Consider the following 16,665-nt stretch of genomic DNA (forward strand, 5'->3'; position numbering starts at 1 on the left):
CCATCAGTGCAAAGTCAATCATCCGTGTTTTATATTGTATAAGGAAGACTTTGCATATACAATTAGGGAATTACCATGAGTATTTCTTTGTCTATTATGCATGTTTATACTTAGGTCAATGAAGAGAAAATATTGTGTTTTTTTAAAGAAACATTTTAAAAAATTTATATATTTTTGGCTGTGTTGGGTCTTCATTGCTGTGCGCAGGCTTTCTCTAGTTGCAGCAAGCAGGGGCTACTGTTCGTTGTGGTGCGCGGGCTTCTCATTGCGGTGGCTTGTCTTTGTTGCGGAGCACGGGCTCTAGGCGCGTGGGCTTCGGTATTTATGGCACGCGGGCTCAGTAGTTGTGGCTCGCGGGCTCTGCAGCACAGGCTCAGTAGTTGTGGCGCACAGGCTTAGTTGCTCCATGGCATGTGGGATCTTCCCGGACCAGGGCTTGAACCCATGTCCCCTGCATAGGCAGATGGATTCTTAACCACTGCGCCACCAGGGAAGCCCCAAAATACTGTATTTTTAAAACTATTTTTTCTGTTGTTAAGCCTACTCTTTAATACAAGCAATTATTTTTTTAAAGAATCGTGCTGTTGAATATGTTTGTGATTTAATTTCTTAATAAAAGTTGCTAAGTAGACAAAAGTCATTATATCCTCTGTGATGATCACCAGAAATTAAATAGTAGTCAACAATTAGTTGGAGTCTCTAAGGTCCAGAGAATTTATAATATCTGGGAATTAGAACCCCATATCTTAGTTTTTCATTTATATAGAAATCAAGTGAAATTCTAAGGAACATTACTCATTTGCTCATGAGCAAAGGGGAATAACTGAGCTCATCACTGGGGTTTTAGGAAAAGCATCACGGTTGTTATTAACTGTAAATGATGAAGTTAAACTGAGTTATTTCTCCAGGAAATTTCACTTTTCTGCTAGAACATAGACTGATTTTCCATTTGCTTAATTTCTATAGCAATTATTGGCAGTCCCAGTAATTGACATTAGCTGCCTTAGGTTTTACTTGAGCTTCAGGCTTGTGTGAGGGTGGTAGTGGAAGAGCTGTCTCCCCAGCAAAGTCCATGGTTGACCCATTTTTTTGTGCCTTAAAGATTGCTTGCCATAATATAGCAATATATTATGCCATAACATCCTTGCCATAGTTTAGTAGTGGATGGGTATATTTCCTGCAGGAACAAATACGGAAAAACGGGGTTATAGAGGAACCTGGATAGGTTATAGAGGAACCTGGATATTGTGTCAGAATATTTGCATTTCAATGCATAAGTCATGGAAGGTGAGTATAGCGTTTTAAGAGGACACAGTAAAAGCAGCATCGGGGATACCTTTTCTTACAGTGGTGCGTAGGATGTTCAAGGAATGATGGAACATGGAGACAACAGCAGCAGTTAGGAGGCAGCTACATAAAATAATGGCTTTCATGGACCCTATGACCCAGGCTAACCAAAATTCTCATTGCTTCTCTGTTGTTCTAGTTCTCTGGGTTTTGTCTTTAGTTTTTCTCTGTATCTTCAATATCTTGTTCTGGTATCTCCTTTCCTCAAAGCTTTCAAGGCATGAATGGCTGTGATGCCCTGATGAAGTACCTGCCTCTTTCACTAAGACTGTTCTGACTCCTGTAGTTGGTGGTTTTCATCCTTGTCTTTGAAACCCCCAACACTTTATCTCTAGAGAGAACATGATGTCTTTTGCCCTTTTGAGCATCTGTGTTGCAAGGAGGAGTCACTCACTTCCCTCAGTTATTGGCATACTCTCATCGTGATGGTGTGTAAGGAGGCCCCTTGTGTTGTGTTTATCCTGCCCCCCCCCCCCACCTACCCCCAACCCCATCACTCTGGGTTTCCTTTCTGGATCTTGTTTGCACAATTTCAGGCAACACTGATTATCTGGGAGCTAATAAACAGTTTGATCTTGTAATCCTGCTCTTAAGAAGAATGACTAGATGTATCAGGAAAATTCAACCCACTGTGTATAGAATCTGACCGAATTCTAAGATCTAGCAGTGGAGCCCATAGGGTGTGCTGAATCTGTGTATTGTCTGCCTGTGTCCTTCCACTGGCATCTCCACCTTAGTTAGGACTGGTCTCCACATCAGAGTTCCTCACAGGGCACTGAAGAGCAACTGCAGGTCACAGAAGAACATGGATCAGGGAGGAGGGGAGAATGTTTTTTAAAAACATTGAAAAAAGCTTTAAATGTTTTTGAGCTTCCAGTAAGATGAAAACTGAGATATGATCATTAGATTAACAACAGAGATCTTACTAATGACCTCAAAAAGAGTGGCTTTGGGAGATTATGGGAGTTTTAAGCTGATTGGAGAGTGCTTAAGAGAGTATGGAAGAAGAGGAATTGGAGAGAGAAAAAATATATACTCCTGTTTTGAGACTTTCGCTAAAGAGGAGCAGAGATTCTTCCCAAAATGTCTTTCTAAACCTGAAGACAGCATGACTGAGAGAAAACCCAAATCATTTTTCAGTCTTACATTTTGAACGACAAAGAGATGAAACAACCCCAAAGAAGCCACAAAAAATAGAAACAACATAAAGTGATAAAACGCTGTAAATTCTGTAATACTTTTATTATTTAAACATTTATACTCATATTTCTAAGGAGAACAGTTACAATAGGGAGCTTGTATTACGAAGAGTCTTTGGGCTGGATGAATTATTCTAGTTAGATCATTCAGAAAAATAGTACAATGTTTGATTTGAGATTTAAATACATTAGACTGACTGGATTTTCAAGGTAATAGAAAGTTTTCCCTCATCCTTGTGTTTTGTGTACCTGCTGATATATGGCGGGTCATGAAAATAATGCAGGGTATTATTTTTATTTTCATCACTTGGGACTGAAATGAAGCTGGCCAGAATGAGAATAGTAGAATAAGGATGAGTTATTGAATTATGGCTTTAATAATGAGTTCCATTATTATAAAACATCATCCAATGTTGCATTATTTCAGTCACTCAATAGTAAATGGAAAAGCAATTCATAATTAAATTAATGAAACCTAGCACCAGGCTGACCTTTCAGTAATTCATTTTATGGCTGAACTGCAAGATAGATATAAAATGCTGTATGATCTTTGACATATATTATGGATTTAAATAAATTAAATGGATTAATGTCATACACATGCAGTTGAAAGAGTATGGAGATAGGAGTGTTTTTATATGTGACCTTCCTAATTAGGCAGTGAAATAGGCTATTAACAGAGGATCACATTGTTGCCATTATTTTCCTTATGGCACTATAGCTAGAGAAAAGGCCTAAGTTGATTAACACAACATTGTAAATCAACTATACTTCAATTAAAAAAATATTGATTAAGGATATTACAAATGGTTAAAATGTTTGAATTCAGGATTGTGTGGCTGGTGCACAAAGGAGTGCTTTGTAGGGGACTTTGGCTTCATTTGGGCCATTTCCCTTTCTCTGTTGTGTGTGAGTCCTGATGTCACCCCTTGAAGGGCCATCAACTGACAGGAGAAGTTATAATGATATTAATGATGAAGACGATGACTTGCATTTCTTTGGACCTGTTAAGAATAAAATAGTTTCTAGTATAATTGTCCCAGAAAATTTTGTTTATGTTAAAGTGCTTTTTGTTTTATTTTATAAAATAGGCAGAGAAGTGACTAAATGGGTTAAAAGAGTATGAACTGTGGAAGTTAAGTTTCTGTTGGGCAGGCTTAGGTAAGACAGTGAGGGAAATACCCCAGAGACAGGGAGAGGAGTGCAGAGAACCAGCTCCTTCCTCAGCTCCACCCAGATCCACCCCCTCAGGAGGCAGAGTCCAGGTCTGTCCCCACCCTTGGTCTTCCCCTCACTGCACAGGTTACAGGAGATCAGTGTTGGGTTGGCTGTTCCTCCCACATCTCAGTGGCAGATGCTGACATTTTGCTGAAACCCAAAAGCAGATATGTGGGAGCAAAGACCTGTATGTTTTGGAGTCTTTTTTTTTTTTTTTAAATTGAAGTGTACTTGACTTACAATGTCGTCTTAATTTCTGCTTGGAGTCTTAATTTCTTGTTAAATCCTGAACATCATGAGCCATCCCATCCAGCGCCTTGCTTTCCATTCCTGTAGATCCAGTGTTTGCTCAAGTTCAAAAATGTAAACATGTATGTTGTGAAATGATTACCACATTCAAGCTAAAAAAAAAACATTAAAAAATAAAAAGTAAAAAGAAAAAGAAAAACTATCGTGCCTTACTCCTGACCTCTGTTTCGAAGTATAAACAGAAAGGGGAATGTCTAGTTTTAGCTTAGGTCTTCAAAGAGGTTTTTGAAACTTATATCCTATCCAGACCAGTTCATTAAGAGTCCACTGAATTGTAGCAAAGGAGGCAATTGTCATTAATGACTCTCTTTTCTTTCTGTCTACACATTCCCTTCCTGTCTATTCCTTTCCAGCTATAGAGTCTTCCACTATTCTTATGGTTTATTTTTCCACAAATAACTCTTTAATGGAGATCTAAACATTTTTCCTTTTATAGAGTTAACCAATACTGGACTTATCAAATAATACTTTATTCTAAATTTTTGGCATGATATTCCTTCCTCCATTCTATATAAAATTAATAGCAAGTGACTATGTAAATATAAGATATAGATATGGATAGATTCTGGTTTGATGAATTGGAGTTCTTTTACTCTGCTCAGGTGATTTGTTGACTTGTTCTTGTTGTTATAACTATAGCTTTATAGCACATTCATTACCTGACAGAGAAGTTAAACTTTTTTCATTTTTTTCAAAATTATTTTAGCTAATCCAAAAAAATTATTTTCCCCAAATTATCTAAAAATTTTTAGAAGTTTACTAAGTTGCCAGTTAAGCTGTTAAGCTATTTTGTCATAAATGGGCATCTTTACAATATTTAATTTTCTCATCCACTGACAGGGTCTGTCCTCTCCACGTATGTACATCTCTTCACATTTCAGAGTACTATTCGTAGTTTTCTTCATCTAAGACCTGTGGAGTTTCCCATTAATATTATATGTACACACACACAAATACATGTGGCTTGTGCTCTTAACGCAATACATTACCACTCTATGTATTTTTCTTTTTTTTTAAAGTCTTTCAAACTTCTCTTTGCTGTCCTTACTATTGACTGGCATTTTTTTCTCCACTTTTTCTCCGTCCTGATACAGACATTGAAAATGGTTAGGCGAAACTTATTATATATCCTAACATCACTTAGCTCTGTCATGTCAAAAGTGACAAATAGATACCATTCTTGAATCAATGAAGGATAATCGTGGTTCCTTTACTATGATAGAGAAGTCAAAAAAAAAAAAAAAAGTGATTTGTTCACCATTATTATTCAAATATAGTAGGATTTATGTCACAGATTCTTAGTACAGTATAAAATCTGATAATAAATCTAATATTTTGCTTCACTTACCAAGCAAATTATTAGCTTTTTTCCCCCAGCTTACCAAGATAGATACTGCATTTTACAATTTGCACTGCTTTTTATTGTAGGTATAAAAATGAAATCATTTGACAAGATTTATAATGACAAGATAACTATAGTGTAAAAACAGAAAGGGTTCAAGCTTTATGACACACAATTAAAGGTTATAAAAATAAAAATATTGAGACTAAACATTTTTCATAATCATTTTTGTGATAACACAAATAATCTTCAGTGAAAAACATTTGTTGTCACAAACTAAAATCAGAAGTAATTTCTGTTTAAATAATATACTTGAGCTGGTAAAAAATTTGGCTAAAAAGAACATTTTTATAGGCTGCATACATAAAATTTTATGATAGAAAACATTAAAGGTTTTATGTCATAGGAACTGTAAGGCACCCTTTATATTCTCAAGTCCGCTTTATAAATAATATAACTTTCCCCAACTTTTTACATATTTCATTTTTTTAATGGAAAATTTCAAACATTATAGATGCACTAAGATTTTGGGACAACCCAGGAGTACATAAACAGGAGAACAAGATTATTTCAGATTGTAGAGAATTCCCTTGAAGAAGAAATGAGATTGTAGTTGAGGAGAAATACTAGCCATTGTCCCAGAGCCAGTTGGTTTCAATTTGAAATTATGGTAAGTGGAAAAGCCTGCATATAAACATCTCCTTGTTTTAAGAAGCTCAGAAGTCAAGTTTATAACAAAGGCATTACCTGTTTTTAGTTTCAAGGATTCCCAGCACAGTCAAGTGTTAGATGAGAAACTTCTCTTTGAAAATTAGTAATTCAGATAGAGATGAGAAACATGTCCTACACTGGGTAAATAAAAATGTTTCATTTTAGTAATGATAATCACAATTCTATTACCTTAGCAACCGAACTGGTAAAACTATCTTTCAGTTCCTATTATTGTAGGAGGAGTCCTTGGAAAATTAACACATCTATTCTGATTTGTAGTTTGGAGAATAAACTCAGTAGTAGTGTTGCTTGCACCCAAAGTAGTTATTGTTTGCTATCAGCAGTGGTTTAGTAGTTGTTAAACATTCGTATAGCTCTTTTCCCCTGAAAAGTTCAAATCACTTTAGCACGGTTTAATCATTTACTATTAGAAATTTTGGTGAAGTCAGAAATCAGCTGAGCCCTAAACATATATTTATAATGCTCCAAAATTATAAATTCTTCAAGGTCTTGAGCAGACACAAGTGGGAGGTAGTATGATATGTGAAACAACTGACCCGGGTGGTAGGTTGTTGCCCCCATTTTCATTTTGATGTAGTTTAAAGCAGAATGCTGGTAGAATTGGTGCTGTTTGTCTTGTTAGAGGAGAAACGAGTGGACTCTCCGACCTTGTTCATTTATCACATCAAATAGGTGCTGATTCAGCAAGACAGCCTACACTCCCCACTTTCCATGGGAACTTTGCTTCTGCTCCAGAAAATGCCTAAGTTCGTGGGTATAAGTGGTAGTGGTGATGGAGTTAATCAATCAGGTGCTATTTGGGAAATATAGATTCTAAAGGGTTTCTTATCTCCTGGGTCCTCTAAATAAACTCTGTCTTCAGTTGTCCCTGAGTTTCATACAATAAATTCTGTCCCTTGTGGGTCAAATAAGACAAATATAAATGTCTTCCATGATCATTCACTCTCCTTGCTGGCTTTAGGTTTTACCTGGTGAGAGGCCCATGGCCCTAGCGTTTTCTACAGTTCTAAGCCTATACTCAGAATTGGAAGTGACTAAAGTATGCAGAGTTCTGGGAATTTTCTTCAGAGAAGAACATAGTTGATTCTTTACTGGGATTATGGCTCTAATATAATTCTGGCATTCAGGACCTGAGGAGAATTTCCTTCAACCCAATCTCAAGATCTGAATTTTTCAGGCCGAGAACATCTGGTAGGGTGTTGTCCACTGATCGAAGTCCCAAAAGGTAATCTCCATGGGCTATAAGGAAGAAATATCTACTTGGTGGTTTAGCAGTTTTTCTATTTTAATCCTTGTGTGAAAGTCAGTCATAGCAAAAGGAATATAAACAAATCAATATATAAATAAATAACACCTCCTTTTGTGTTGTCTCATTCACCAAGCCATTATTGGCACTTGCTATAATCAAAGAGCTGTCCTGTGTTCTCTGTGAAAGCAGGTTGCTAACACTTGTTGTCAAACATGAAGGAGCTACAGTCTCATGGAGACAGAGAGAGAGAGAGGCAAACAGGTCAGTACATAACAGAATGTGATAAATCTTATAATTGAGAAAAAAGCAAAAAATGTACAGAGAATTAAGTCTAGCTTGGGAAATGAGGGAAAACATCTGAAAGAGGTAATTGTGAACTAAGCCTTGAGAAGTAATTGTTGGAGAAGAGGTGTGGAGATATATAAAGCTGAAAGGAAAAGCTCATGAGCCAAAGCCTGGAGGTGTGGAAGCCCACAGAATGGTTAGGATCTGGCAAGTCATCTGATAACATGGAAAGGGAAGAACTCGGAGCAGATATTGATGTTGGAGAAAGCAGATGGAATGTGAGTGTGGTGATTCCACATGCAGTCATGAGGACTGGGGACTGGTCCTTAGACCATAAAAAGCTATTGAAATGTTTTAAAGAGAGGGGTGACATGTTCTGATTTACCCAAAGAGAAAGATTCTCTTAAATATTAATACATTTAATATTAATAAAATATTAATATTAATTAATTAGATTAGTTGTGAGGCTATCACATAGTATAAACAATAGAGGCTGGGATTCAAAGGAAACATAAATAAGTCAACTTCTTCCCCTAAAATATGAAGAGTTGTAGTAGAAAGGATCCATCTAGATAGGGAAATATGGAAGGAACATGAAGGAATCACTTTAGGTGCCCTCAGTCTTCTTCATGAAGCAGCCAGCAAGGAAATCGGGTGAGACATAAGTGTGAAGGTTTCCAGGAGTGGTTTGGGGGAAAACAACAATAACAGTTAATCAAAATGTGATTTGATTTGGAGTGTGCTAAAATACAGTGCTATTTCAATTTGTTATAAAAATGGGTCAAGCAGTCTTCTGAAATTCAGAACTGGGGGGAAAGGTGGGAAGAATTAAGAGGACCCTGGGGGTGTGCTGAATCACCCAGTACACCATGAGGCTGTGGCCCCATAGGAAACGTAACACATAGCTACGTATTTCAGGAAGAAAATTTTTGAAGAAGAAACTCCCTTTGCCCGGGAGTGGTAACTGCAAGGTTCACTCGCTGGTGGGATAGCATCAGGAAGACTTCTGTATAGGAGCAGCTCTGACCTTGATATAGCTGACCTTTCATCCCTTTCTGTGTTTTTCCTTTCTAGTTCTCCCCTGTGTCATCTTGGGCTGCCTGGTCCAGTGTGTGTCCCTTAACTGTTATTTTCAATTGCGAGGTAGATGATATGCAGATAAAATGAATGACCTACCGGTGATAGAAGACACTCATGTTCATATTCATATTTTTTTAATATATAAATTTATTGTTTTTGGCTGTGCTGGGTCTTCGTTGATGCACACGGGCTTTCTCTAGTTGCAGTGAGCGGGGGCTACTCTTCATTGCGGTGTGCGGGCTTCTCCTTGCGGTGGCTTCTCTTGTTGCAGAGCATGGCCTCTAGGTGCATGAGCTTCAGTAGTTGCAGCTCGCGGGCTCTAGAGCGCAGGCTCAGTAGCTGTGGCACACGGGCATAGTTGCTCCACAACATGTGGGATCTTCCTGCACCAAGGCTCGAACCCGTGTACCCTGCATGGGCAGGCGGATTCTTAATCACTGTGCCAGTAGGGAAGCCCCCATATTCATATTAAGGTCTTAGGTTGAGGAACAGCAAGTAGACTTTTGGGAGGGGTGTAGTCAGAGAGAAGATGCTGCCATAAGATGGTGTGTTTGTTGCTGTCCAAGTGAGAGGGAACTAACCTGTCAAATGGACCTACTATGACCAGTCACTGTGTTTAGTATTGGGTTGGCCAAAAAGTTCGTTCGGATTTTTGTAGCGTCTTACAAATTTTTTGGCCAACCCTACCCAGTACTTTCATACATTATATCTTTTAATTTTCAAAACATTTTTACAAGGCAGGTATAAATATTCCCCTTTTACAAACAATGAAATTAGAAACTAGACATCTCAAAATGCTTACCCAAAGCTCATCTAACTGGATAGCAGTAATACTGAAGTTTGGTCAAAGCCCATTTGTTTCAAAATAACACGTTCTTTCTTCTATACCACATTGACATCCATGTGTAATGTGTGTTTTAAAAAATCTAGTATCCAAGCTGATCCTAAAATTTGGGGCATCTGTTAGTAAAATGATTTATCTATATGCCCTGATATATACTCTATTAATTTTTAGGGGTCTATTACTGTAAAACTTTTAAAATATTTCCAAGAAGATACAAAGTGATGATTATTGTTATTGCCAAGCATCATGCAATGAGAGTTCACTAAAATTTCATTGTAACTCTATTAACCCTGTCTTCCCTAAAGAGAAGAAAAATCCAGTAAAATCACGCTTACTTTGACCCAGAGGCTGCTTGGGACTACAGTAAATCAAGTGTGATTTTAAAAACTTGTGCTAAGAAAATAAACCAGTTCTCTTGCTGAGTGCATAGCATAAGTGCATAGATATTCTCTCCCATCTAAAGAGAGAATATTGTAGGTTTCTTCTTGAAGAAACTTGACAAGTCATCAGGCTGTATCAAGATTTCAACTTCCCATACAAATTTCTTTGTAGCCTCTGCTACAGTGAATCGTCCTCCTTTATTTCCAAGAAAACATTTGCAGACAGAAATCATTTTCAAATGTAATCATGACACCATGGTGCCACTTCTATATGGGGTCCTGGGTCATTTGGTGTATATTAACTGGTTAGCTGTCAATGGTTTGGTCTATTAATCCCTCCAGATGCCTTCCTTATGCTTTAATGTTTTCATGGCAAGAAAGCCATGCTTCAAAATGAGATGTAAAACTTCCTAGCGGAAAATACCAGCTGTCTGGAAATGCTTGGGAGTTTCCATATGTAAGAGAAAACTACATCGTTCATTGAGGGTCCTGTGTACCCTTGGCAATCTTGATATTCTAGGGAGAAACAAGATGTGCCTCAAGCAAGGAGGCTGGATTCACACAGGGACAATTACTAAGCTTGACGAGTGTGAAAGAACATTCTGTGTTATTTTGTGATTAACCTTATGCTCTTTAGCCTCTTGGTAGGTGAAGCTGCCTTATGACGGGCTCAGGAATGCTTCTGAGAATGTGTGTGAGAAATCACTCAACTCACGTCTTGCACTTCCTATTTCAAATGGTTCAGACTCTGGTTTTTATTTTCTTCTAGAACAGCCTGCTTTTTAGCCAAGAGGGATGGCATCAGAACCTTTGATTCTTGGTTTTCCCATGATTCACAGTATCCTCCAGGTTTATAGTTCATTTGTTCAATCATTTAGTCATCTCCTTTTAGGGTCTATGAACTGGGGTAGGCACTGTGCAGATGGAAAATAAAACAATCTGATTTTAGCTTCATAAGACCTATATCAGATTTCTGAACTCTAAAAATATAAGATAGTAATTTTGTGTTGTTTTTAAGCCATGAGGTTTGTGATAATGTGGTACAGTGGCAGTAGGAAAAAAACCACCTTCCTTTTCCTGTAAAACTTGCCTTTCTGAATATTTCAGCGCTTTCAGTGCATTAAGCCAATCAGTCAGTTTTGCTGGAAATCAACACTTTTAATCAGTTTTGTCCTAAATTTGATTTGAACATGTGGCAGTTTAATTACCCTCTGGAATATGTGAAGCATATCATTGTCATATCTACTAAGATCTGAAGAAAAAGCCATCTAGCAATATTAATTATGTGAGAGGATGACATGTTTTTATCATATTTCAATTATGTCTCATCAGTTGGATTATCCTGCTTGTATGGTTGTTAAGGATGAGAAAGCATCATTTAGTATGGGTTATGCTAACAAAGATGTGATGTTGGATACCTCATATTTTATTGAATAACATTTACTGTAAGTTAAAGAAAAATATTAATTTAAATATGTATTGTAACATGAAAAATCTGATGTATGTTTCTGTTTGTAGAATGACAGTATGTCAGTTTTCAAGGTGGACCAAAATAATTTGATCGGCAACCAAGTGTGATGATTTTCCTGACTGACTTTGAGGTAACAGGAAACATAGGGTATATTAAGAGAATATCTATATCTATATCAGGATCCATTTGTTTCCCACTTCAATTGAACGTTAGTAGGCTTAATATTGGATGACAATCATTAGAGCAATTTAACATAAGGTTATTTATTCATCCATTTATTATGGATCTTTATCTTGTTTTTAATGCTGAGAACTAAGTTCATCTGTTGGTATTCCTTTTAAAAGTATTTGATAAATTTTGGAAATGTTGAGGCTCAGTAGTTGAAGATACAAATTATTAGAGAAGATTATGCAATCTAATAGCATATCTAATATGAAAGAATACAATTTTTCTAAGTTTTTAAAGTATAATAATTACAAATAATTATTTATACAATTTAGTAATATTAATTAGTGTCATCAGTTGGCTCTTGAGTGCCTTTTAAGACAAGAAGATAATTGTAACCTTCCTTACATGATGATTCATACTCTCATGAATGATTTTATTCTGCCTGGAGAATTAGAATAGAAAAATGTGTAAGTAGGATGCATCATCTAAATGTGTTAATTCAAAATATCTATTACTGTGCAACCATATTCATTTATCTCTGTTATTATTCCTTGTTATAAAGCTTTTCAGGATCTTAAAGTTCTATAATACATTTAATTTTAAAATTCTAAAAATAATTAGACCAAATAATCAGTCCTTTATAGAAAATGCATTGTTTGGGAGACTGCGTGTGAGTAGTTTTATTGAACTCACTGGAGGGGAATGTGAAAAACGAACTTTGCTGAAGGCAACCTTATTTTGATTAATGAGAACTCTGATAGAACTCTGCTATGTGATGACTGTAATAATGATAACAAACTTATAAAGCCAGGAGTTCAAGAGATGAAACCCCAAGGGGGGAAATTCCAGAAAGAAAAACATAAAAGATAATTTGTCCTCCTCAACTTTGTTTCTGGAATAAGGTGAAAAAGACTCTCCTGATTCTTTTTTTTTAATTTTTAACTTAATTTAATTTTTATTTTATGTTGGAGTATAGTTGATTTACAATGTTGTGTTAGTTTCAGGTGTACAGCTCTGTGATTCAGTTATACATATACATATACCTCCTGATTCTTTATAATCTCAAGGCAATTGTCACATGGATGGGAACAAAACTCATACAATTATCTTAGCCCGAAGAAAGACTGAAGAAGCAAACCTGAAAATGTAGTTTAAATTTAAATCTCATTGGTAGTGCTGAAGACATCTGATAAAAGCAGATGTATATCTTATCTGGAGGAAAGCTTTAAATTTAGGCATCAAAGAATTCCACAGACAAAAGTTTTCCAGAGGAAAATGAGATTACAATCAAATATCTCAAAATAAATGAGAAAATAAGTCACCATGAATAAGAGTCATTGGAAACAATAAATACTGATTCATCCACAGAGACTGTGGTACTAGGTCTATCACATACAGGATAAAAAATTAGTATATTTAGTACATTTAAAGGAAAAAAACCCAAAAAAAACCAGAACCAAGAATATATGTAAGGAAAAGAGATCATTTAAAAGTAACCAAGAAGATTTTAGTGAACACAACCAATGAGGCTTTTAGAAATAAAAAATATAATATTTGAACTTAGAAACTCAAAGCAGGGGCTAAGTATCAGTAGACACAATGGAAGAGGGAATTAGTGAACTAAAATTTAAATCTGAAAAAAATGTACTCAGAGTGTAGCACAAAGAACTTTAAGAGAACATCATTATTAAGGATGAAACAGTTAAGACTTTCCCTTAGATGCTGAAGATAGTCAAGGGCACCCACTAATGCCACTTCTCTTCATTGAACTGGATGTCCTAACCAGTGTTACGTGGCCAAAGAAAGAATGAATGAATAGTTGAGAGACTGAAAGATTGGAGAGAAGAATTAAAGTTACTCTTGTGTATGTAGAAAATTCAAAATATCAGAAGTATTATTTGAATTAATAAGGGACTTTGACAAAATTAATAGATATAAACTAAGTATAAAAAAATCAATTGTATTTCCACATACCAGCAATAAGCAGGTATCTTTTAAAAATACATAATTACCCACAGGATAAATAACACTTAAATCCAAAAAATATAAAAAATGAGAAAAAGAAAGCCAATCCAATAGAAAAAGCTTCACAAAATCCATCATAATAAATAAATTGTTGACTTTGTTAATCATCACAAAAATGCAAATCAAAATTATAATTAGAAACCACGATACCCACCAAATTAGTAAACTTTAAAAGTCTGAAAATATCAAGTTTGGGTGAGAATATGAAACTTTTTAGAAAACAAAACAGTTTGGCATTATCTAGTGAAGTGGAAGATACTCTTTCTCCTTTTCAGCTGATACAAACATATAAGAAATAGCTGAACAACTTAAAACTATGTCAAAGCATACAAATAAAATTAATAAAAAAATGAAATATTAGTGGCCAAGAAACAAATAAACAAATGTTCAACTTCACTAGTAAGTAAATAAATGTAAATTAAGATCATTTCACTTCTAAAATTAGTAAAATTAATAATAAAAATAATATCAAGCTTTACCTTCTTGCTATAAAATGTTGCCACTAACTGCATGTGAGAGTGTTAATGGGTACAACCTTTCTAGAAAATAGTTTGGCAGTTAATACAAAAGCATCCCTAGCTTTTGGCCTAGTACTTTGACCTTTTAATCTAGGAAATAGTAATAAACAGGCACAGGGATTGACATGCAAGGATGATCACTGAAGAGCGTTTCTGAATAGCAAAACAAATTTCAAATTTTCAAAATGTACAATAAAAGGGGAGACAATTTTTGCATATCCAAACTGTGAAACATGTTGTACAGTTAGTGTTATGAAGAAATTCTCAGCACAGATTGTCACATGATACAAACTTGTTAGAGAATGAAAGTGTTCATAGTGTGAGCCCAATGCTATTTAAATATTGTATGCACAAAAATGGTAAAATGTTTAAAGTACTTATTATGTGGTGAGATAACAGGCAATTAAACAGTATATTCTCTTTATTATTTTCTATATTTTCTACAATGTTATATGTGATGTTTTTCATATGTAAAAATTATTAGAAATATGTAAGAAAATCAATATTATGTATTATTCACCATAACAGCATCCCTAATAACACACCTCTGTTTTCTCAAAGTTTAGTATTTGCAAATATGTTTTCTTTGACCCTTGGTTCTAGGTTGTATATACAATTAATTCTTGATTTCCTTGCCTCAGGAGAACACTTTTCAATTCTCTCCCAAACGTATTTTCGTGTGAATTTCATCTAAGTTATAAATATTTATGTATTGAAGAGGATCAAAATGCCCGCAACTGCCTAAAATATAAGGAGTTCCTTGTGCATCAGGAATAGCTTCATAAGCAGCCCCAAATAAGATTGTCTGTTTCTGCATTTGTTCAATTTGTTCAGCAGTTTGGACAGTAGCCAGAGCAACAAATGATGTGGACATTAAGTTCAGGGCACCAGTCTCTTAGTCAATATTTGGTGTGAAGGAAATGGTAGTATGAGTTGTTACAGCAAATACTGCCTTTATTTCTGCCATCAAAATAAATAAAGCTCAATCCTTTCATGTATGCATTAGGAGATGAAATTCTGAAGAAACAGCTACTCATAGTTCATTGGCATTGGGGTAAAGTTGGATTTTTATTATACATTTTCAATATAACTCAGCAAATGTATCACTCTGAATATTTCATTTAACTACTTGTTGGTGGGCTGGATGATGGTGCTAATTCCTGGAACCTATAAATGTTACCTTATTTGGAAGAGGGTTTTTCTGCAAGTGTGACTAAATTAAGGATCTTGAGATGGGGAGGTTATCCTTGATTATCCAGGTGGGCCTTAAATGCTATCACATATATCCTGAATTGATGCTTCCCATATCCTTGTAAGAGGAAGGCAGGGAGAGATTTGACATTTCACCCGGAAGAGAAGGCATTGTAACCATGGAGACAGAGATTAGAGTGATGCAGACACAAGCCAAGGAATACTGGCAGCCACCAGAAGCTGGAACAGGCAAGTGTGAACAGCTTCTCCCCTAGAGCCTCCAGAGAGAACACGACCCTCTTGACACCTTGATTTTGGACAACAAGGCTACAGAACTGTGAGAGAATAAATTTTTGTTGTTTTAAGCCACCCAGTTTGTGGTAATTTGTTACTGCTCCACAAGAAACTAATGGTTCATAATATAAATACAGAGTTATCAGTGACCATAAGTCATTGTTATTAAACCATTGGCTACATATTTGCAGGAAGAAGACAAGTGTAACTGGCAAAAACAATAAAATGTTTTTTCTAAGAGCAATCATTTCTTAAATGTCATTTTTCATAGTCATTTGTATAGCATATTCTTTCTCTCTTTAATACTACTTTCTCTCCTACATTAGCAGTTGTGTTTTTCTTGGCAGTCTCTAACGATCCATGCTTCCCTATTCCAGCAATCATTTATCTTCTTGTTTTAACAAGTGCAAATGAGTCCATGACCTAGAGAAGTAATCAAAACTGTCATACACGCTTTTCAAAACATGAGACCCTGAGGTCACTATTAAGTTCATAATATTCTTTTATTTTCTCATTATGTAATAAGTTGCCCTCATCTTCCTGAACAAAATTAGTGAGCTTCTCCTAGTTCCTAGAAAACCCAGTTTGGAAGCTGTGCCATAAGTGCTCAGATGTTTGTTAGTTTATATTTTCATTCTTATTTTTAGCTTCCGGTTGTTTTGTTATTTTTATCAAAGTAAAATAGATACATGATAAAAACTTTTTTAAAGGGTTCTAATAGAAAGAAATAGAACACTCCTACACATACACATACATCTTCTCCACTTCTAGTCTCCGCAGAAATACCTTTTTATGGGTTCAGTTTTAAAATTTCCAGTTGTCTCCATTTATTAAGTAATGCACCTATACTATTATTTCTTGACTTATTATTTTTTCCATGTTTTCTATTGTGTCATAAAAGGTGAGGATTTAACTTAACATGCACATCCTACAATTGTCCAGGATTGTTGGATGTTGGGCTGTGCACCGGTGATGGGGCTGTTGAATGGAGAAAATGCAAACATGAGGACAGT

This window comes from Balaenoptera acutorostrata, chromosome 6 (assembly GCF_949987535.1).
Source record: "Balaenoptera acutorostrata chromosome 6, mBalAcu1.1, whole genome shotgun sequence".
Taxonomy (NCBI): Eukaryota; Metazoa; Chordata; class Mammalia; order Artiodactyla; family Balaenopteridae; genus Balaenoptera; species Balaenoptera acutorostrata.